Raw genomic sequence first — 23,210 nt, 5'->3', positions numbered from 1 at the left:
GTCAGGATTCAGTTTGTGACATCACTTTCCCTGGTTAAGAAGCTCCCCAGGGACCTGCTCAGCTGCACCCCTGTGACCCACCTGTCACCCGGCTCCACCCTCCATAATCAGCCCCAAAGTCCAGCAGTGACCTCAGCTGTGCTCAGGGCTTGGCCTTGCACGGGCCGTTGCTGCCCATATTTTGCAGATGAGCAGACCGGGGCCCAAAGAGGTGAGCAGCAGGGTCACAGCTCCGAAGGGATGGATGGAGTCTTTTCCCAGCACAGGTCCCTTCACACCCATACCATGCCAACTCCTTCCCCAAGGCATTCCCTCTGCTTGGAACGCCCTTCAAAGTTCAGTGTGAATGGTTCCCTTCCTCCAGGAAGCCTTCCCTGCCTTCCCATCCCCCACAGCCTGCCTGGGTAGACGCCTCTCTTTGGCAAAAGGTCTTCCGATGACACACACTGGCCCTCAGCTCACTAGGCACGATCTGCGCAGAGCTGTGGGCCTCCCAGGTCCTCACCCCCAGGCATCACCCTTCCTCTGGCCCTGCTAGGTCGTCCTGGCAGGAACAGTCCCATCAGGGAGAAGAGGTGTGAGGCCTTCAGTACCTACAGCCAAGATCTTTCCATTAGCTCTGTGTTGGTTTGGGCTGTTTTTGTCCTTTTAAAGTAAAAATAGCTTATTTTTAACATATTGATGCTCTTGTTTTCTTTATAAGAAGCTGTAAAAATAAAACCCCTACCCGTTTCTTTTCTTGGCCCAGCATGTCTGGGCGCAGCCTTCTCGTCAGGTACCTGGAGGCTCTGTCTGGTCTCTGCACCTGCAGCTCCCACTGAGTTCTCAGAGGGGTGGCACTCAGGGTGCGGGGGTGCACAGTGGAAGGAAGCGGGATGTAACGACTCACCTCCTGGGGACAGAGCAAAGATGGGGAGCAGGGCCCGGAGGACTTCTCCCCACCAGGAACAAGGCATCTTTGGGCTCCAGCCAGGCCGGGGCAGAACCTGTAGCAGTAGGCCTCCCACCATATCTAGGAGCCTCCAGCCCTCCCTCCACACCTGCTGGCTAGATGCTGGAGCCAGGAGGCAGGTGGGTGCCCTCCAGCAGCTCCCAGGGCAGAGGGAGACCAAGAGGGTGAAGGATAGGGCCACAAAGAGGGATCTGGAAGGCTTCCTGGAGGAGGCGGCTCCTGAGCTGAGTCCTGAAGGCAGATGGAACAAGGACAGGAAGGATGCATGAGGGCTGCACCAGCCCCTGGAGTCACCCAAGGTGCCCGTGGTCAGTAATGTCCAGCAGGCAGGACTGTCCCAACGACTCAGGGTTCGTCCCTGCTTGCTCATTTATCCAATAAGCCCACCAGGGCCCACGGAGGCAGACGAAGATCAGAGGAGGCCCGAGAGGTTTCCAGCTGCTCCCAGGCCAGGAAGGAGACAGATGAGAAAAGAGACAACAGCCCCAGGGGCCCAGGAGAGAGTCGTCTGAGTCCTTCAGGGGCAGTGAGTGTCCACCTGCCACTTGCCCGAGGACATGGAGGAAGGGCTGGCTCTGGCAGGCCGAGAGGGGCATCGGGCAGAGAGAGGAGCCCCCAGGCAGGGGCTGTCCACAGCAGAGGGCCAGGGTTGGGGTCAGAGACCCACTTCTCGAATCCACCACGAGGACGGCTATGACCCAGTCACGGTCGCCTGGTGACCCGTACAGGCACCTGCAGAGATGGGAGCAGCGACCTGGGCTGCTGGCAGAGACAGCCTGGCACAGGGAGCCCGGGTCCGGAGCTCTGTCTGGGTCTCTCTAGTCCTTCCTCTCCAACCCCTCAAAAACGTAAAGGCAAGCAGGTCTCAAGGACCCAAAGCTTCCAGGCTGCTTTGGGGTGCTCTTCCCAGCTGGGCTGGGGGCCCAGCAGACCCAATCCGGAGGGGTCGTGGGGAGGGAAGGTGCAGAGAAGCAGGATGCAGGCAGGCCCCATGGCTGGGCCAAGCCCGGAAACTACAGGAGACCCCACTTGGTCTGCTGCACGTGGAGAATTTGTGCAAATGCCTGTGGGCAAGAGGTTTTTCTGCGGCCTTTCTACTTAGCATTCAGGCTAACAGTAGTATTATTGGTCACGGCACTCTACAGAGAGAGGACCCCCCAGGCAGGGGCTGTCCACAGCAGCCCCTTCACCTGCCAGGAGGGCGGCCACCTGGCTCCAGGCCCACCCACTGCCCGGCAGCCCGGGACCAATGGCAGCCACAGGGGTCTTTCCAAAGTATGAGTCACCTGAGCTCAAAGCCCCAGCGCATTGCCTCCAGACAGTTCCAGGGGCCTTGGCCTGGGAGGGAGCCGGCACGGGGCCTTCATCTGGCTCTGACTCCTGACGCTTGCACCATGCAGCCAGACCCAGGCCCTCACTGGAAGCAGAAGGGCCCATGGGCATCTGAAGAACAAAGAAAGAATGTGTCCAACTCTCCTGCCCGCCCTCTTGGGCCGTGCTGGGCACTGGGCTGCCCAGGTGTGGGCACAGTCCCCACCCTCACTCCTGAGGAACCAGGCTCATGCAGGAAAGTGGGACAGAGATGCCAGCAGAGAGGGCGGCTGCCAAAGCCTCACTTCGAAGGGCACTGGATCATCCCATGTGGAGCCATATCCACATTCTCCATAAAGAGATGTCCCGACATCCGGCCGCCGCCCTTCCTAGCTCTGCCCGAGTCATCAGCTCTGGCCCGGGGCCTCGGCCGGGGGCCCTCCCCGCTTATGATTTCTCCTGACAGGCCCACCCTGGCAGCATTTATGGACTGCCTACTGCATACCTCGCCCTGGGCTGAACAGACAGGGGTGTATAGGATAAAACAGCCTCTGGGAGGCCTCACTGGTGTTGGTGACAGGAGCCAAAGCCCCCCAGGCAGCTGTCACCTCTGCCAGTGCCTCCTGCCCTGGGAAGGTCCCGAGCTCGAGCCGGGCCTGCCCCTGAAAGCTTCAGCTCATCCTCGTGTCTCCCTTGGCTCTGCCCACGGGGAAAGATGGCAGTCAAGCCCAGACGCCCTGACCTGCTGAGAGGGAAGGGGCCTGTGACCGCTGCAGGATCCCCATAATGCACAGGATCAGGGAGCTATGTCACCAGCCACACGTGAGCATGTGCACACACGTGCACACGTGTACTGACATGCACACGGGTACACACATGCACTGGCATGCACACACGGGCACAGCATACTGGCATGCGCATACACACGGGCACACACATGTTGACATGCATGCACACATGTACTGACATGCACACATGGGCACACATGCACTGGCATGCACACGGGCACAGCATACTGACATGCGCATACACATGTGCACACACACATGCTGGCATGCACGCACATGTGTACTGACATGCACACACATATACTGACACACTTGTGCACACATGTACCGGCATGCACACACACACACACATGTGCACTCCATGGCCCTTGACGTCCACACTGCAGTCTAGTAGCAAGTGACAGGAGTCAGTGCCATGGCCACATCTCCACTGTTTCCTTGGCAACCTCTCTGCTAGGTCAGGTCCTGAAGGCTCTGTGAGAAGCACACTGTCCCCACTTCCGAGGCCTTTTAAAGAGAGCACCCCCGCGGGTTGAACAGATCTTGGAAGGGTTTGCGTCACGGCACTTAGTCACCAGTCTCTGGCCTTGAGACAGCAAACCTGGACAGAACCTGCTCTGACTGGAAAACACCGCCTGCCCTGTGGGGGCTGCAGCCTCACTGCCCCTCAGCTCCTCCAGTCAGTGGAAGGAAGGTCCCGGTCCTGGTGGCGGGGTGCGCTGAGGCACATGTGGTCAGTCCGCATGGACACGGCTGTGATGTTGGTCCGGGCTGGGGCCCCGGGACAGGGCTGCTCTGCACTGAGTGGCAGGAGCCACAGTGGAGCTGGCAGAGGGCCTGCCTTCCAGCCCTACCGCCCTCTCGGGTGGAGCACACACAGGGCCCTGCCTGGCAGAGCCCCATCACCCCCCATGACCCCACGTGACCCCTGCAGCATGGGCCTCCCTGGGCCCTGGGCTAACAGCTCTGGGACCATAGTGACTTTCTCAGCCAAAGGTGTTGCAGGCTGTCTTGGGCCTGCCTCCTACTGCATCCGACAGGCCACTCTCCACTCAGCAGCAGTGGCCCCTCTGTGGCATGGGTCAGGGCATGTCCCCTGCTCAGTCCTGTGGTGACCAGTGCCCCCCACTCCTCCTCAATGCCAGCTCCCACTCCTCAGCCACTGCTGGGACCCAGCTGCACAAGCTCCACCTCCGGGCCTCTGCATGCACCCTTCCCTTCTCCCACCAGACGCACATGGGGCCCACCCCAGTGTCTCCTCCGTTCATCACCTCCCAGGGTACCCGACACGACCCCAAGCCCCCAGCTCGCTGCCCCCCGCCAGGTTGCCCTCTGACTCGGTTTTGTCCCTTCATCCACTCGTGGGCTCGTCCTTTCCTCTGTTCATCAGCTGCCCTCCTGCTGACCCTTGTCCCACTGCTGCCTGCTGCACCCCCAGAGCCAAGACCCATCCTGTCCCTGTAAGGCTATGACATGTTTCCACTAAACAGCCAGGCCCAGCGACCGTGGGCGGGGCCAAGGTGGGCAAGGCTGCTGTCCTGGAGCCCCCCTGCCACCCAGCCTCCCCTCGGCTCGGCATTCCCACCTGCCCCAGCTTTCTATCTCAGCAAACAGCTGACCGTTTCCCCTGCCGGGGGTCGTGCAGGCTGACGGCGGCTGCCGCCCCAGTGGCTCTGGGGCTGTGTGCGTGGCCTCTCTGCTGCTCCGTGCCGTCTGTTCTCCAACCCACCCAGGCCCTCCTCGCTCTCTGATGGTCCGCCTGTGCCCCACCCAGGCACCCTCCTGCTGTAGCCCCGGTCACCAGCGTCCCACACACCCACGTTCCGCACACCGCCGGCTGCTGACCCCTGTCAGTGCAGGGTCCCCGTGGCCTCCCACTGCCCAGCTGGAGGACCCATGCCAGCCAGCTCTGGGTGCCGTCGCCACAGCCCCCTAGACAGGACCCCATCCTGGCTTCCGGCTTCCAAGAGCCTCCAGGATTGGCAGCTCACAGGACAGACAGACAACAGACCCAGGTCCAGGTCTGCCCTGTCCCTTCTGAGAGCCTCCTGTGTCGACAGGCTGATGACAGGCGTGCCCACAGAGCAAGCACAAGGGGTGGACGCCCGAGGCTGCACGGCAGGCGTCTGGTTCCCTCTGCCCAGCAAGCACCAAGGACCTGCTTCCAGACTCTGCAGGTCTCACTGCCCTGGGCTCTCCTCCCGGGCTGGGGGTCCCCATGTGTCCCAGCAGTGCCTGCCTGGGGCCGTTCTGGGCACCCTCCCTCAGCCAGAGCTGCTGCAAGAGCACCGAGGACAAGGGCCAGTGCAGGGCCACGCACGGGCATGAGCAGCGCAGCGCGGAGCCCAAACACACGTGAACAGGGCACAGAGAAAGTCCCCACGGCAAGGAGCCCTCAGGGGGCTGCCTTCGCTCTCGGAACCACCAAGTGTACCCGTGAATCAGCGTCCTGAGTCAGCCGAGGCTAATGAGACAGAAGCCCTGGGCTCAAATCCCAGCCATGCTACGTGTGAGCCTGGGGACCGTGGGGCGCTTATCTTTGTGACTCTCTGTCTTCTCTTCTGTAAAATGGGGCAATAAAGCCCCCTTGCTGGGGCTGAGGAACGGATGAAACCGGAGAGCGCATGAGGCCCTAGAACAGGCCTGGGATCCGCTCACCACCCAGGAGGGCCACCCTGGCCAGCGCCCACCTCCTGCCTGCAGACGGCTCCCACTGGCCGAGGACACCGTGGGGGTTAGTGGCAGTAACAGTTATGGCTTTGCTCCTCGTCCTCCCCATCCTCCCAGGCCCCCAGCTGGACCGCACGCCCAGACCCCCTGGCAGCTAAATATGGCCAGTGACTGACCTTAACTGGGCGAGGGGCTGTAAGAGCGAGCATGTGGGCTGCCCCCCAGGACCTCAGAATGTGACCCCATTTGCAGAGAGGGTCATTGCAGATGTAATTAGTTAATATGAGGTCGGAAGGTGGGCCCGAACCCAGTATAAACCATCACAGAAGGAGCATTTGGACACCGAGACACACACAGGGAGGATGCGATGGAGGCAGAGAGTGGGGTGATGTGTCTACAGGCCAAGGGGCACCAGGGATGCCAGCAAAGCCACGGAAGCCAGGGGACAGGCTGGGACAGGTTCTCCCTGCGACCTCAGAAGGAGCCTGCCTGGCTGACAGCTCGGTCTTGGACTTCCAGCCTCCAGAACTGAGAAACAGGAAATGCTATTGAAGCCGCACTTGTAAGTATTTACTTTGTTCCGGCAAAGGTGGCTCCTTGGCCTCCTTGGCACCATGTCAGGCGGATGTCTGGGCCACCATCAAAGCCTGGCCCCAAAGCCCACCCACCATCTCCAGTACTCTGCTGATCGACTGCCACGGCAGGTCCCAGACTGTTGCTGCGACGGACACCAGGCGTTTGGGTTCCTTCCCAGGTCCTACTCCCACCTGCCCAGTGTCCTGTGAAGGCGTGGCCCTGGGCAGCACCAGTCTGTTGTAACAAAGGGATGCAGACAAGCAAAGAGCCCTCCGCACGAGAGAGACAAAAGCTGTCCGCCCGTAGCCGCCCGTAGCAGGAGGCTGGCCACCATCACCCACATTTGGCAGAGACTCAAAGGCAGGCAGAGGAGTGGGGGACTCCCTGGAGGAGGAAAGGGGGCTCAGGTGTGCCTGACGGGGCTGGGGACTGGGGCGGCTCACTCGGGGCATCCCGGGTGACTGGCTGGGGAGCTGGTTTGGCTTTCTCGGCTTGGGATTAAGGTGGAAGCAAGGACAGAACTGAAGGAAGCTGTCAGTTATTGGCGGAGTCCTGGCCAGTTGTTACAGGGTGTTGGCTGTGGATGGCCGCTGGAGGAGCAGGCCGGCTTCCCGCAGGTCTGCTTACAGCAAGTCAGCTTCCCAGCCGGTTGCTGAAGTGGGGGTGGGCTTCCTGGGCTGGTGGCAGTAGGTAGGAGCAGGCTTCCCAGCCGGTCGCTGTAGATCAGGGTGGGCTTCCTGGCCGGCTGCCGTAGACTCAGGTGGGCTTCCTAAGCAGTCACTGTAGACTGGGTGGGCTTCCTGGCCGGTTGCCACAGGCTGTGGGTCAGAGTTCTGTCTTCCACATGTGGTCTAGCCATTGTCTGTTGGTATATTCAGTTTCCCAGCAAGGCAGGTGAGATTTTAAACAACGTGCTGGCTGACGGCATCCATCCCAAGTGGGGGAGGGAAAGTCCAGGTTGGCAGACCTAGACCCATGCGGCACTGGGACTGGACAACCCAGGAAATCTCCCAGGTGAAGCCAAAGAGCCCAGCCACCCGCTCACCCAGGAAGCCCCCACAGGCCACCCACTTAGGCCAGAGGCCCTGGCTCCTGCATCACCACCATGCTTACGATATGGCCCTGGGCCACCCGTCCCCCATCCTGAGGGACCTGCGGACAGTCCAGAGGGGGCAGGGGGGAAAGGCAGCTGAGAAGCAGGGATGCCTCCCAGCTCACACTGCCTTATGCTAAGGGAAGAAGAAGCCGGCTGAAGGAGGCAGCAGGAAGGGTGATCCAGATAGAGGGCATGGCTTGTGCCAAGGCCAGGGCCTGCTGCCAGCGGGTGCTGAGAGTGGTTGCGGGAGTGACAAGTGGAGACGGGCGGGAGGTGAGAGGTGAGGCAAGCAGGGGATCTCAGGTCTGGCCTGCTGCACCCTGAGGCTCACCCTGCCAGCACAGCTGAGCAGGTCCAGTTCAGGTGCATGGCACTTAGCAGGAAAAAAAACAGGAGAACCACTGTCTTGCCAATGGGCTTCAGCCCTGGGCAAGTTCACTGTGGATTCAATGTGACCAAAGAAATGACAGTAGAAGGTTCTTGGGGTGAAAGGGTTTATAGCCAACTTTATTCCCATGGTGGCAGGTCAGTCACTAAAATCCCGTTCACTCAGAGCAAGTCTGCATGCAGCAAGCCGGTCTCTGTCGCTGGGCCTCTGTTCTCAGCGCTGCCACCACTCCAACCTCTGCTCTGCTCTCCTGCAGCCCTGCCACCATGTCACCCAGAGCACTGGGCGAAGCTCTTTATATAGAGTCCATAACAACGCATTGCCCACGTGTGTGTAGTGAGCTGGCTGGCCAGGTGAGAATCCTGGGCACAGGAACCTTTACTTTATCCACAATCACCAAACTATAGTCAGCAAATAATAAGAATTGAAGGAGGGAAGAAGAGAGAAAATTCACCCCTCAGGAATATAGTCCTTGGGTGTCTCATGGTCACTAGGACAATGGACACTCACAATGATGGAGGAAGATGGGGGCCTAGGACCAAACGGAATGATGAGTGTGGTGGCCCTAAAGGGGCAGTTTTTGACATTTCTGTAAGACCCAAAAGAAGGCCCAAACACCTGAGAGCACTGCCTGTTTCCTGGCTCAGAAAGATTCAATGCGGTAAAAGTCTAAATTCCCCAAGTGTCAATCCATGCGTTTAGCATGATATCCAATAAAATACCAGTGTTTTTTCCTGGACAAATTGATTCTAAAGTTCACGCGGAAAAACACACAAGAAGAGCCAGAAACGCTACTGAAGAATGCCGATCAGGGGTGGTGGTGGCGCTAGGACTGGCGCTAGGTGGTGGCACACCGTAGAGTCGCCCCAAGCACGCGTGGTGGACAGACCAGGGACAGAAGAGAGACGGACCCAACCACGCACGGAAACTGAAAGCAGGGCAAAGGGCATCTCACGTCGCGGGGGTGACGGACCTTTTCACAAATGGAGTTGGAACTGGAGAATAAAAGCCAGACCCACAGCTTATCCAAAAGGCCTGTTGCAGGGTGCGGTTGGGCAGGGAGATCTGCACAGCCCCAGAGAGTCAGGCAAAAAGAGCTCGGGGGGCCTGGGGCTTGGGGCTTCCCTCGCAGAGAGGAGTAGAGGGAGCTGGAAGGAAGCTGGTGTGGGATGTGGGGTGGGACAGGGAGCAGAGGCTGTCCCCCAGGCCAGCCTGTCCCAGGAGGGCTTCCGTCCTGCCTCAGCGTGGGGCAAGTTCAGGGCCTGCAGGCAGGACAGAAGCAGGCGTAACCAAATTTGGACGCCAGGCACTTTATTCCCCTGGATCAGTGGGGCCGGCAGTTCAGCTCATCATTTACGAGGCAGAGAGGGAATCAGGGGGTCTGGTCTTGTCACTGGCAAATGGATGATCGCTGAGTATCCCCTGAGTCACGTGGGGCGGGGGCTTCTCTGCAGTGAGCCATTTCCCAGAACACCAAGGATGGGGGGGCTTCTTAGTTGTTTTCCAGAGCCCAGGGTTCAGTTTCAGTTCAGCATTGTCAGAACAACTGGATAAACATTTGCAAAAGATTGCAAAATCGGATGTGGACCTTACAGCAAAACCCCAGATAAACTCCAAATGCATCAGAGATTGAAATGTAAAAAATGAAACCACATGATTGCCTGGGGAACTTTTGGGTGAATTCACTTATAATCTAAAGGTGGAGAAAACCTTTCTAATTATAACTCCAAAGCCAGAAGCAATAAAGAAGATATTGACAATATTGCTATATAAACTGCATATATAACCACATAAAACACTGAGCTTACTGGAAAAAGTAAAACATAAACAAGGTCCAAACACACAAAGGCGAAATAAACAAGAAGAAAATATTTACAACTTTATCACAGTCAAAGGGCTGATCTCCCAAATATGTGAAGAGCTCCTGATAAAACAGGAAAAAATGAAAGACCAAACCTGATAGACCAAACCTAACAACAGGCATGAAGACACAGGCCACAGAACGAGAAAGACAGGGGCACAGGCAATTCTCAGGCACATAAAAGCCCCGAACCTCACGTCCAGGAGAGAAATGCAGATCACAACTCCCCAGAGACCCACTTCTTCCCAAGCCTGCAGCGCCCGGTCCCGGCACCCTCACCCACTGCGATTCCCTCTGGCCAGCAGTCACACCTGCCCTGAAGAGGCACCTCCTCCGACGGGACATAACAGGTGCATGAGCATGTTCATGACAGCATGATTAGGGACGTGAGAACAATGGAGCTGTCCCAGCCTCCACGAGGCCTGGTGGGTAGACCGAGGTCCGTCTCCACCACAGGGCAGTGGGCGACCACGGAAAGGAAGGAGGCCGACTTCTGTGCTCTCAGCAGGGTCTCTCCGGGACACACTGCTCAGTGGAAAAGCAAGATGTAAGGTTAGGAGTGCCATGTGCCACCTTCCGTGGAAGGAAAACCTGCCTTTGACCTTCCACTTCAGCTGTAACAAGGAGGCTGGACCCCACAGCCCTCCTGTCCTGCACGACTGCATGAATGGGGGGAGCAGGTGACCGACTGTGTGCAGGTGTTGGCAACAGGCAGTGCGGGCTGCACACTGGGAAGGACCCTCCCTGCCTTCTGCCTGGTCGCTCTTGCTGGACACAGCACAGGAAGGGGGAGCCCCAGACTGCATGGGGGCCCACTGAGCTCTGTCAAAGCTGGGGGGACTGAGACAGCAGCATCTGTGGAGCAGAAGGCCAGGAAGAAGGAAGCCGCACCAAGAGAGGATTCAGAAGCCCACGTGGGGGTCTCCTAAAGGTTTCTTAATCTATCCGTGGGCAGGCGAGGATAACCTGGCAGGGAACAGCTCCCAGGAGCTGGGAGGGAAGAGGGAGCCCAGAGATGGCACCATGCCAAGAACCATTCTTGCCCCAGGCAGGCAGGCCGGGGGTCCTTGCTGGGCATCCATAATTCACTCAGCCAGAAGGGCCAGGCAGGAAGAGTAGACGTCCTAGCCCAGAGTAAGGGCCACACCCGATCCACCCTGAAAAAGCTTAAAACAAGCCTCAGGAGGACCCGAGGGACCCACGAGCAAAATACCACCCGGCCAGGACACAACACAACGGTCCAGGCTCAATGTCCGTCCAGCCTTGGATGTGATGTGAATGGCCTCCTGTTCCTTAGATTGTGGGGAAACAGCAGCAGGAATAAAATGTGGAGTAGAAGAACTATGGCCAAAATTGTCCCCAGTGTGACGAAAACTACCGACCCACAGACCTGAGAAGTTCAACAACCGCTGAGCGGAAAGACACACACGCTCAAGTACCCCATGCCAGGCACATTATGATCAAATGCTGAAAACCAAAGATAAAAATAAAATCCTGAAAGCAGCCAGAAGAGCATAAAAATATTACATATTAGAGAAAAAATAAGAAATACTTGTAGCTTCTCGCAGACCTGATGGGCTGTGATTTGAATGTGTGCGACCCTCCAGAAGGTGCATGTTGAACCCAGCCCCCAGCTGTGACCGTGTTGGGGGCCTAGGGAGGGGGCGCCGGGGCGGCCCCCACAATGGCATCAGCGTCCTCACCAGAGAGGCCCACAGCGGGACGAGGCTCCCGTGAACCAGGGGGAGGCCCTCAGCCAGCCGCACCGGCACCCGATCTGGGACCTTAGGAAAACTTCTAAGAAGGTTTTTGAAGAGGTCAGATAAGTCCATGAGGATGTGTATTAGAATAATTTTAAAAGCACTCTATCAAATCAGAGAAGGCAGGAAAAGAGGGGGAAAGAGAAACCACAAATGTAATCGAGAGCCTCGTGCTGTGCACCCGGCACAAAGCGCACGGCTTCACTGACGGAGGTAGGTGTGACCGAGGGGCTGTGGCTCTGCAGGGATGCCCTCGTGTTTGGCAGATGCAAGCTGAAAGGTGAGGGACAAGGGCGCTGTGTCCACAGGGCGTAGTGAAACGTTCGGCGAACCAGGACAGAGCACGTGCGGCCGTCTGCCCGCGCTGAGCCTGGTGCGGAGATACAGGCGCGTGTGGGCCATTCATCCACATGCTTCTTCCGCTTGAAAATTCTCACGATTCAGGGAAAACTCCTGCAGTTATTCCCAGGTCAGATTTCCAGGAGGCTCAGCCGTCTGGTGTGCGGGCACAGCCAGAAGTCAGCAAGAAGGCTCCCTGCAGCCAGGGGGGCGGCCGTGAAGCGCTCCAGGCCCCGCTGCCTCGCCTGGGAGGGCGCGCACCGACCAGGCCCCTGCATGTGCTCCCGCTGCCCCTCTGCTCTGACCTCTGTTTGGGGACCCACGTGGTCTGGAGAAGTCGGCTCCACCCCGACCTGAACATTCTATCGTCTGACCTCAGACTCCGGTTCAGGGACACCCGTGCGATCTACGTCAGCCCAGTCCTGTCAGCCTCAGGAGTTGCTGGCAAGCGGCTTGAGAACATCAGGGGCGTCGGCCGTGGGACCAGCCAGCTCTGTAGAAGCAGCCCGTGGAGGCTAAGCACCAGGTGCTCGGCGGCATCCCGGGACCACTGGGGCTGCCTCACCTGCCGCCTTGACGGGGCTGTGGTTGTAGAAGCCACTAGGCTCACCTGAGCCACGTTCCTGTTGCCTGCAGACGAAAGCTTCCCTTGTGCAATGCAGGGACCCTCAGGGGACCCTCAGGCCCCTGCTTATAGCCTGCAATCAGCAACAAGGCTCACACACAACTTGACCATCTGTGTCTCATCTCCCGGAACTCAGGAGTGTGGACCCTAAAAACAAGTAGACGTCCTGGCTGGCATGCCAGCTGCGCCCCACAAGAGCACTGGTGGCTCTTCACGGAAGGAAGCCCAGATGCTCATGCTCACGCGTGACTAGGGAGATGCAAACTCTGAGCCACAGCGAGACAGCGCTGCACACGCACCAGGCTGGCACACGTTCCCCTCGGAGGTAACAGCGAGAGCCCGCAAGGCTGTGTAGCACCTCGAGCGCTTATCCTCACTTGCAGGCGTGTAAATGTATGGACCACACCTTAGAAAGCAACTTGGCGCATACCTACACGTGCATATACATATGTGTGTGAGTATTTATTTGTGTGCGTTTGTGTACACACACACATGTATGGCAAAATATTAATACTGGGTGAATCTAATTGGAGGGCATGCAAGGGGCCATTATCTTATTCTTTCAGCTTTTCTGTTTGCTTAAAAATTCTCAAAAATAAGCTGGGGGAAATGAAGGCAAGAAGGGAAAGAAAAATATACACAGAACCAGTGGACAAATAACATGAAACAGAACAGACCCTTCCAACTTAAATGGACCAGAAATTGCATTAAATATAAATTGACTAAGAACTCTAGTTAAAAACCAACATTTTCAGACAGAGAGTTACCTGGAATTAACAAGAAAAAGTGAACCAATACCCGGAATGTCCTGCATGTGGCATTCCTTGGAGGGTTCCCTCCGAGATGAGTAGAATGAACCATGCCGCAGGACAGAGCCCACCTCCACACACAGGGAGGAGCAGTGGGGAGGGCAGGGGCGTCACCTCCCTGGCACTGCTGGGGCCCCTCGAAGGTTTTCTCGGCTTCTCAGTTGTCTTTAGAACAGGAAAACCTTCTGGCGGGTGACTCTGTTCCATTTCCTCTCCGGGGTCAAATTGTTGCAGGCCCTCCTCTATGTATCTCACCTCCACCCATTCCCCTCTGACCTGGAGAAGGCCCTGACCCAAGAGACTGCTCAGGGTCAAAGGTCAGGGGAAGCGGGATACCTGCGGAATGCGGCCTTGGTCTGTCCTGCCCAGAAATTCCCCTGGGAGTCTGCACCCAGGAGTCTGCACGCTTCACCGAGGTCACGCCTGGGCTTTTCCTGATGCCCCTCCCAGGCCTGCCGGCACTGACCCGCACACACTATCTCAGCTCTCCCTGGGCTGGCCAGTCACACACCCCCAAAAGCTCCCTGCTCTGAGATAAACAGGGGCCTGGGCCCAGCTTTCTGCCCAGTGGGGGACCCAGGAGATTGTGGGGACCATGGGCCCCTCTTTTCTGAGGGAAACTGCACCTCCTGGGGAGCTGCCCTGCGACTCATTTCTCTGCCCTGTCAAATTCAGCCCCACTCCCAACACACGGCCAGGAGGCGAGCCCCTCAGCAGTGCCCAGCCCCGCAGGAGTGGGGGAGCCTAGCTGGGCTGGGGTGGCTGCATTGCCATCTGGCGCCTACAGAGAACTCTCTGCCCCTTGTTTCTGCCCAGGATGTCCAGGAACCCCTGGTGCACAGCAGGGCAGGTGCCCCCTTCTTCCCCCCCAAAGTGGAGACCAAGGCGAGGGCCAAAGGCACAGAAGCGAGAACACAGCGGGCTGGGCCCACACAGAGCCGCGTTCAAATCCAGCCTCCACCGTGGGCTCGTGGCACCAGGCGCAAGCCGTCTAACCTGATGCCACATTTAGAAGGTGCAAACAGTAACAGCCCGCCTGCCCGTAGTCGGGGCCGCAAGCAGGGCGGTGCGGCAGAGCGGCCGGCCAGGGCAGCTGCGTTAGGTGGTCACAGTGGCTGAGGTACTTGCGCTGTTGTCATCACTCTCGTCATCCAGAGCCAGAGGGACAGAGGGACAGTCATAGAGCCGGTGGCTCCCTGGCTGACAGTGCAGTCTGGGCTGTTCTGAGCACTGTTTCCCCCACAATCTAAGGAACAGGAGGCCATTCCCATCAGACACCTTCCCACCCCTTTTTAGACAACATCAGTGAGGCAGGGAGAGACAGACGGAGCTCGCTGACATCTCTTCTTATAAGGGCACTAATCTTACTGGTCAGGGCCCCTGCCTTAGGACCTCGTCTAACTTTAAATACCTCCATAATGCCCATCTCTAAACCCCCACACTGGGGGTTGGGGGCAGAGGGAGACACAATTCAGTTTATAGCAGAGTGAATTTTACTGGATGCAATTTTTTAAAAAATGTATCCATCCTTTGAAAAAGACAGATGCACCCCTATGTTTATCGCAGCACTATTTACAATAGCCAAGAACTGGAAGCAACCTAAGTGTCCCTCAGTAGATGAATGGATAAGGAAGATGTGGTACATATACACAATGGAATATCATTCATCCATAACAAGAAACAAATCCTACCATTTGCAACAACATGGATGGAGCTGGAGGGTATTATGCTCAGTGAAATAAGCCAGGCTGAGAAAGACAAGTACCAAATGATTTCACTCATCTGTGGAGTATAAGAACAAAGAAAAACTGAAGGAACAAAACAGCAGCAGACTCACAGAACCCAAGAATGGACTGACAGTTACCAAAGGGAAAGGGACTGGGGAGGATGGGTGGGAAGAGAGGGATAAGGGGGGAAAGGGGGGCATTACGATTTGCACACATAATGTAGGGGGGCACGGGGAGGGCTGTGCAACACACAGAAGACAAGTAGTGACTGTATAGCATCTTACTACACTGATGGACAGCAACTGTAATGGGGTGTGTGAGGGGGACTTGGTGATGGGGGGAGTCTAGTAACCATAACGTTGTTCATGTAATCGTACATTAATGATAGCAAAATAAGAAAAAAATGTATCCAGCCTACCAATCTCCCATCCCACCAGTCTGTTCCTCACATCATGCCCACACCTCCACCAGGAAACCAAGGGAAATAGACTGTCTTCACCCTTGTTCCGGGTGGAGAGGATGGGGCCCCACCTCTGAGCCCTCCTGGTGGGTTTGCAGAGCTCACAAGACTCTAGCAGCCCAGGGATTCAAGTCAGAGTGACCGCAAGGCCCCTGGGCACGCAGCAGAAGCCAATGCAAATCCCGCCACGCCGTGGGTCACAGCCAAGCTGCAGGCTGTTTAATGGTGCCCCTATGGCGGTGCAGAGCACATCCTCTGATGGACATTTTATCCCCAGAGCTCCTCCTGCAGCCCACTTTTCTCCTGCCAAAGGTGCCATGGGGAGGAAGGAGGGACTCTGAGGAAGGCTCCAAGCCTAGCTGAATTCCCTTCAGTGTCATGGAGTCTGGCCTCCATGGAACTGCCTCCTTCTCTCCATCTTGCATCACCAAGTTTGGGCCCCCCACCCCACTCCCGTGACAGCTGTAATTTTATGTTCGTGTGTGTCTGTCAGCCCCACAGACCACCCAGTCCATAAATGCACACACACATCAGGGCAGGGCGCCTGGCTCACAGTCCCAACAGGGGCACCACTGACAGAAGGCGGCCACGAGCCCCACACGCACGGACCCTGTGCGCCCGAACCTACAGCACCGGCTCCTTGAAGCAAATTCCACTGGACCGTGACACACAGAAAGCGGGTGGAGGAGCTGGGATTTGAATCAGGGCCATTGGCACCAGGGCACTGTGCTCATGGTGCTAGAGGTTGTGGGGCAAGATGGTGAGGTGAGGGCTGGGCCAGTGCCTCCCAACGCTGAAACACCATAAAATTTCTGCGGGTGCAGCAAGAGGTCCATTTTAGTTGTAGATATTTTTTGCTAGTATCTGCTACCTACTAGGTCCTTTAGTAAATATTTATTGGATGGATGAATGAATACATGGATGGATGGTGGGTGGATGGGCAGGTAGAAGGGCAAGTGGATGGACAGATGGATAGATGGACCAACAGGAGGACATGTGGTTGAATAAGTGGGTGGGTGGGTGCGAAGGCCGAAGGGCAGCTGGGCAAATCGCTAGAAGGGAGGATGAGGGGTGAGTGAGTGAGTGGATGACGGGCGGATAGATGGACGAGCGGGTGAGTGGACGTTGTGCATGGGAGATGTTTTTATGTCCTCAAGCTGTTTTTTTATGAATAGGAAAGATTTTTCAGGAATTCGTTTTTTAAAAATTAAATTTTATTAATGTTATGAAACCAGAAACCTAGCTTTTTACTTTAAATTATTAATTCAGCCTACAAATCTTATTATACTTATAAGTCTAACAAATCTTGAAATTCTTTTTAAAGGGTTCTTTGATTAACGTTAGGCCCCACTTTCAAAATTTAATTACATTAAAAATGTATTTTAATACCTTTCCAAGTTGATTAGTAATTCTTAGAAATCTAAAAAGGTAGCTTCCTAATATGATGAACCTTAGATTCCTTTAAATGTTCCAACACTATATATAAACTTTATGGGATTTCAGCTTAAAATCATGTCTAAATCAAGTAGTTAAGAATATATTTTAAATTTAAATTGAAAGGTTCACTTGTTCTTCTGATAGCCCAAATTCTCTAAAGCATCATAAATGCTCACAACATCAAAGATGCCCAGGTTCCTTACAAAATACCAGTGCTACGGAGTCGATACCATGAAACCTTTATATACTTAATTACAAATATTCCTTTCAGTTCAAAGGTGCTTATTCACTAAGGAAACAACCAAGAGGTTTGAGGGCATTATCCTCGTTATCTGAGGGTGCAAAATACTAGCCCCCCATATCTCCTGGGTGTTCAGTACACTGGGGGTGTTTCTCTTCACCACGTGGGACTCACAGAGACAGGGACTTCAGAGCTTAGCGGGGTCTTCACCCTTGACCCCAGAGCACTCTCGTGATCCTCTCAGACGCATCCGCAAACCCCACCCTGGAGGTTCCATTGGATTCTGCATGTATCGAACCCTCCCTAACCGGCAGTCTTCCCGGTAAGGCCACACATTAGACACCTGTGGGGCTGTTTGCTCCCCCCGGTTCAACAGACAGCCTCCTCTTGGGCAGTGCCAGCTTCTTCCCTGCAATGCTGTGGTGAAATGAAGGCTGGAGCAAACAGATTTGGCTGTATTGGGCATGTGGTCACAGAGTTGCTTTTAGCTCTGGCAACTGACTTTGTCACATCAGCGACCCCTTCACTGGCCTCAACGACATGGTCTATGTGCTCCAATATGAGTGCACCCATGGCAAGTTCAGTGGCAGAGTCAAGGTTGAGAACGGGACACTTGTCATCAATGGGAAGCCCGTCGCCATCTTCCAGGAGCGAGATCCAGCCACCATCAAGGGGTGATAATGGTGCTGAGCATGTCGCGGTGTCCTCGTACCATGGAGAAGGCTGGGGTGCACCCAACGGCTGAACCCAAGAGGTTATCATCTCTGCCCCTTCTGCAGATGCCCTCAGGTTTGTGAGGAGAAGAATGACACCTCCCTCAAGATTGTCAGCAAAGCCTCCAGCTGCTTAGACCACCAGCCAAGCTCATCCGTGACCACGTTGCCATCACGGAGGGACTCATAACCGCAGTCCCACCACTGCCACCCAGAAGGCCATGGGTGGCCCCTCTGGAAACCTGTGGCTGGATGGTCAAGACGCTGCCCAGGACACATCCCCACTTCCACTGGTGCTGCCAAGGCTGCGGGCAAGGCCATCCCTGAGCTGAATGGGAAGCGCACCTGCGCAGCCTTCCGTGTCCCCATCCCGTGTCCATCATGGATCTGACCTACTGCTTGGAAGCTTGGAGAAAGCTTCCACTATAATGACAAGCAGGCTTCAGCAGGCCCTGGCCCCACCAAGTCGTCCTGGACCTCACTGAGGACCAGGTAGTCTCCTGTGACGTCAGCAGTGACGCCCGCTCTTCAGCCTGCAGCGCTGGGGCCAGCATCGCCCTTCAGGACTGCTTTGTCAGCTCATGTCCTGGCATGACAATGGGTTTGGCTGCAGCACAGGCAAGAGCACAAGGGCAAGAGAGAGGTCCTCGGCTGGCGGGGCGCCCTTGTCCCAATTCATCCCCCAACACGCTAAGAATCTCCTGACCCTCATACAGTTTCCATCCCAGATGCCCTGAAGCAGCAGAGGGACTTAGGAAGCCCTACCTTGTCATGTGCCATCAATAAAGTGCACTGCACCCAGCCAGGAAAACAAAAGGACACCTTTGGATGCTGCCAGTCTCAGAGCTGAATTGCACTCGGTGGTCAGCCCTTGTGAGATCGTCCTGCCGATGTGTGTTCGGATGAGCGGGTGGGTGGGTACAGGATCGGGTAGACCACGGTTTGGTGGGCTGATGGGTTGGTAGGTGAATGTGTAAATGGGTGGCTAGCAGATTTATGGGTGTGTGGGTAAGCAGGTATGAGGGCAGATGTGTGGGTGGGTGCATGGGTGGATGCGCGGGAGGGTAATACATAGCTGAATGGATAGCTGGTAGGCAGATGGGACACAGACAGAGGACAGGCCACGAGGTATGTGGGTGGACCGTTGATTGAAGAGATGGGTGCGCGAGTGTGTTAAGGGGAGGGTGGGTAGATTGAGAGATGAGTGGGTGCTGAGGGCGGGTAGATTGAGAGATGAGTGGGTGCGTGAGGCACTAGATAGGTGGATAGGTAGGCGGGTCGATGAATCTTTGGATATGTGGGAGGAAACAAGTTAGGTTTGAGGGTGAACGGATGAGGGGGTGGGTGCACTCAGGGATGGATGCCGGATGCCTGATGCCTGGGCGGGGTGGGTGGGTAGGTGGACGGACGGGTGGGGTGGGTAGACGGTGCATGGGTAAGCGGGCGGATGGATAGATGGTGGATGGTGAGCAGATGGCTGGATGTGTATAGTGACTACACCAGTTTCTAGTTCAGCAGGCTAGCATCCCTCTGGGACTCTCTCAGAGGTCCTAGTCCCAGCTCCCCACAGACTTGCTCTCTGACTTGGAGTGAGTGTCTGCCACTCTCTGGGCCATGCATCCATCTGCTCCGTGAATGTCATGAAGTGCTTGAACCTGGCTCGCTGCACCCTCTCCATCCCTCCAGCCCAAGCGCAGGTGCTGGCAGTCACACCCCAGGACAGAGCCCTTGCCACTTGGGGCCAGGGTCAGCATCCCCAGCCAGACCTATCTAGTGCCAGACCCATCATCCTGGGACGCGCTCAGACAGGGAGAAAACACTCTGCCCCCCCTCTTCCCCCGGAGACTGGCGTGAAAACTCTCTGCTGCCTGTTTCCCTCCTCGACCAGCTAAGGAAAGGGACTCACACAGCGGTGGGGCGTCGCTGGGCCTCTGGCCAGCCCTGACTTAGCCCTGACATTCCCCAAGAGCTGGCTGAGCTTTGCTGCCACAAATAGACTGACATGGGTCCCTCGAGGAGCCTGCCTGCACAGGGTCTGTCTCAGGGGAGTTGGGGACCCAGATGACACAAAAGGGAGCCAGATAATGATAATAAGCAAGAGGGCAGACAGCTCTGTGGGGGAGTGAGCATGGGGGGCCCTCAGGAACAGCAGGGGAGCAGAAATGGCTGTCCGCTGGGACCCACCGCCCCATGAAGCAGTGAGCTCTCCAGCCCTGGGACTGTACAAGCTGACGCCAGTGAATGACCTGGCAGCAGGCTGGAGAGTCCAGCAGTGCGACAAGGGCTGTGAGTTCCCACCCAGCTCTGAGATTCTATGAATCTGGCACAAGATTTCTCAGGATTCTGTATCAGAATCCATTACCTTGTCAAGAGGTAAGGCCATTTACCTGCAGTGGTCAAGGAGGGCATCCTGGAGGAGGTGCCAGTCAAGTAAGAACTGGAGAAAAAGTGTCACTGTCAGGGAACAGCATATGCGAAGGCCTCAGAGCAGAAGAGTTGGCAAATTCAAGGAAGGGCTGCTGGGGCCCAGCTAGCAAAGGCGTGAGTTGTCTGAAAGCTCACAGGTCACACTTTGGGCATGGAGGGTGCTGGGCAGGCCCCGGGGCAGCTCCAGGGGGAGGAGGGACCAAGCGGGCATGGTGTTCCTGCTCACCACTGATCCCCCTGCTGCCCCCTCGAGGCCCAGGGCCTGGGCTGGGGGCCTCGTCCCCCAGGCCTCAGCCTCTGCTCCCCGTCTCTCTGACTGTGAGTTTGGCTGGTGGCAGCTGAGCAGCTGGCGGCCCCCTTTCAGATCTGACAGCCCCAGAAGTGGACTCTGGCCTGCTCCCACCACGCGCACAGCTGTGCGGGCTCTGCTGGTGACTGGGCGGGCAAGGAGCACGTGGGGAGGCCTGGGAGAGGCCTCTTAGCAAAGCCAAGCCCTCCAGCCTGCTTTTCTCAGCCATGACCTCCCTCTGCTCATCTCCTGTGACTACGTCTCAATGAGGGGAAAGAGAGGTGCCCCTTTAGGGGCCCTAGGACGCCAGCAGGTTGTGTGTGCTGAAGCAGAGCTTCCTGGGGGTGCAGAGCTCCCCGAGCCTGCAGGGGCTGCTCTGGACCCAGGGTCAGGGATGGGGGCAGTTACACAGGCCAGCCTCTGCGCACCCAGAGCAGGGCGGACAGGGGACAGTGTCCAACACGTCTGCCTCCATACAACAGCCACTCGGGGCCTCTGTTTCTTGCTGCCTGGCCACTGCACCGAGGACCTCCACCCCACCACGGGTCAGCCAGGGAGCCCCACAACCACGCTGTCCTCTGGGGAGTGTGCTGGGGACTGAGCTGGGGACTAAGGGGCTGCGGGTGGTGGCTGAGGCGGCCTTTCCAGAGATCAGAGCCATGCAGGCCCAGCCATGGGACAGACGCCTGCTGACCTTGCAGCCCCATCTCAGAGCTGTTCACAAGGAGCCCTGGCTGGGCCTTGCTGGGGGGTCTTGGAGACCCACGAGGTGGCCCAAACGGCTGCTTGCACACTTCGGCGCCTCTGTCTGCCCTTTTGGTTGTAGAGGCAGAATTCCTCCCGGGAGCTGCTGCCTAGATGGAGGAGGGAGTCACCCAGCCTGGGTCTGGGCCCCGGGATGGAGGGCTTTCCCCCACAGGCCCCACGCAAGGCCAGGCAAGAGGGTGCATGTGAGTCAGAGGCCTCGCATCCACCCGCATGTGTGCAGGGGAGAGGCTTGGGTCGTAGACGAGGAATCCAGATGGCAGAGGCTTGTCCCGAGGCAAGGCAGAAGCTGGAAGCCAGTCCCACCCAAAGCCCCCACACCCAGGCACCACCAGGCAGCCTGCTCTTGAGACCTGTTGGGTCTCCCTGCCCTTGACCATCCCCCTGCCCCCAGAGGTGGGCGAAGCTCCCTCTTCCGGGTGGTGCCCCAAGGCCATCTGAAGCCGCCACCAAGGGTCTTGGGAGGGGTTATGGTGAATGGGTGAATGGAAGCAGGAACCAACAGGGAAACTGAGTCCCAGGGAAGTGCAGCTCCCTGGCGTCCAGAGCCCACAGTGCAGGGCCGCCTCCTGCTACCCCAGGGGCTGTCCGATGAGGCACACCCCATCAGGGCCCCAGCCCTGGCCCAGGTGGGCTGTACTTCCCCACCCAAGTTTGGGCCCCTTGTCTTCAAGCGAGGATTCTGGAGAAGACAGCACCGAGCCCACGGCGCCCAGGGGAGCTTTGGGGCCCGGGCAACACCGCAGGCCAGGCTGAGCCCATCTGGGGCCCTCGGTGCCAGCTGAAGGGAGCTGGGGCCACAGCGAGGCCACGTCCACTAACCCTAGACATGAGGACGCTGCTCTGAAATAAAGGATGAAGCCATGGGGCCTCCCTGGCCTCCTGTCTCAGCCCCCGGCCTCCACTGCCAGCAGGAGCTGGACCCCTAGGAGTGAGGTGGGCCTTTCAGCAGCACAGCCAAAGCCCACCACGGCCCCTCAATACCGAGGGTCCCTCTGCTCCTGGGGAGGCCTGTGTGGCAGCCCCCTGCCCTTCCCGGGGGCCTTCTCACCAGGCACTGCCATGGAGACTGAGGCACCTCCCAGAGCACCTCTCACAGGGACAGCCGCGTGCCCACTTCCCCCTGCCCTGCTCACTCCATGCCTGGGCACCATGCCTGACCTGCCTCTCCACCTCGCCCTCAGCCCCACAGGGCAGCTCTCCTCCATTCCAGAGCCCAAGCCCAGGTCCAGACCCCTGCCAGGAATCCGCACCCATGGTTGCCCGGCCCCCGCACCTGCAGTAGCGCCTGCCCATGTTTCCTCCGTGCTCTCTGGTCTCCCCAGGGCAGCCCGGGCCTCCTCCCCTCCCTCTCTTCCCTGCCCACCTCCTGGCCCTCCTCTGTCCCAACTCCGCCTCCCTTGCCCCACCACCAGGCCTTGGCCAGTTCTGACCATGCTCCATGCTTGTCCCTCTCTGAGCTGGGAAGAACAGCCCCAACTGTGCAGCCAGCTAGCATGGAACAGCTCTGTCCCCAGAGAGAAGGCCCCGGGGCAGATGCCTCCGAGCCCTGGACACTCAGAAGTCCAACACGCAGCCATACAGAGCCCACCCCCAGCCGGGCAGGGGTTCCTGCCCAGACTGGCATCTCCACCTCCTCCTGGGTCACACTCTCTGCACAGCCACGCTGGGCAGCAGATATGCCAGGGCAGGGTGGAAGCAGAAAGTCCATGCCATCTTCACAGGACAGCAGGGACATGGGGCTCCCGGGGGCAGGAGCACAGGGCAGCAGCACAGGACTGTGCTGCCAGGATTTAGGAGAGCAGGCCAGGCCAGCTCGGCCACCTGGGGACGCCACGGTCCCTCTCTGAGCCTCAGGTCCCTCCTCTGAAATTGACACCAGGATCTCTTCTCAGGAGCACTGGGCCAGTCAGCCAGGCCGTGGGTGCTTTGCACCAGGAAGGTGCCATCCTCTGCCTAGCAGGGTCCTTCGTCAG

General features: G+C 57.5%; 1 pseudogene; it reads left to right on the top strand.

Moving 5' to 3' along the window:
* The first annotated feature begins 17,467 nt into the window (after positions 1-17,467).
* LOC118974131 (glyceraldehyde-3-phosphate dehydrogenase pseudogene) lies at positions 17,468-18,490 on the top strand (annotated as a pseudogene).
* Positions 18,491-23,210: the final 4,720 nt, after the last annotated feature.

The sequence above is a fragment of the Manis javanica genome, chromosome 5 (assembly GCF_040802235.1).
Source record: "Manis javanica isolate MJ-LG chromosome 5, MJ_LKY, whole genome shotgun sequence".
NCBI classification, from domain to species: Eukaryota; Metazoa; Chordata; class Mammalia; order Pholidota; family Manidae; genus Manis; species Manis javanica.
Note: the sequence above shows the minus strand (reverse complement) of the source record. Positions and strands in the feature narration are given on the sequence as shown.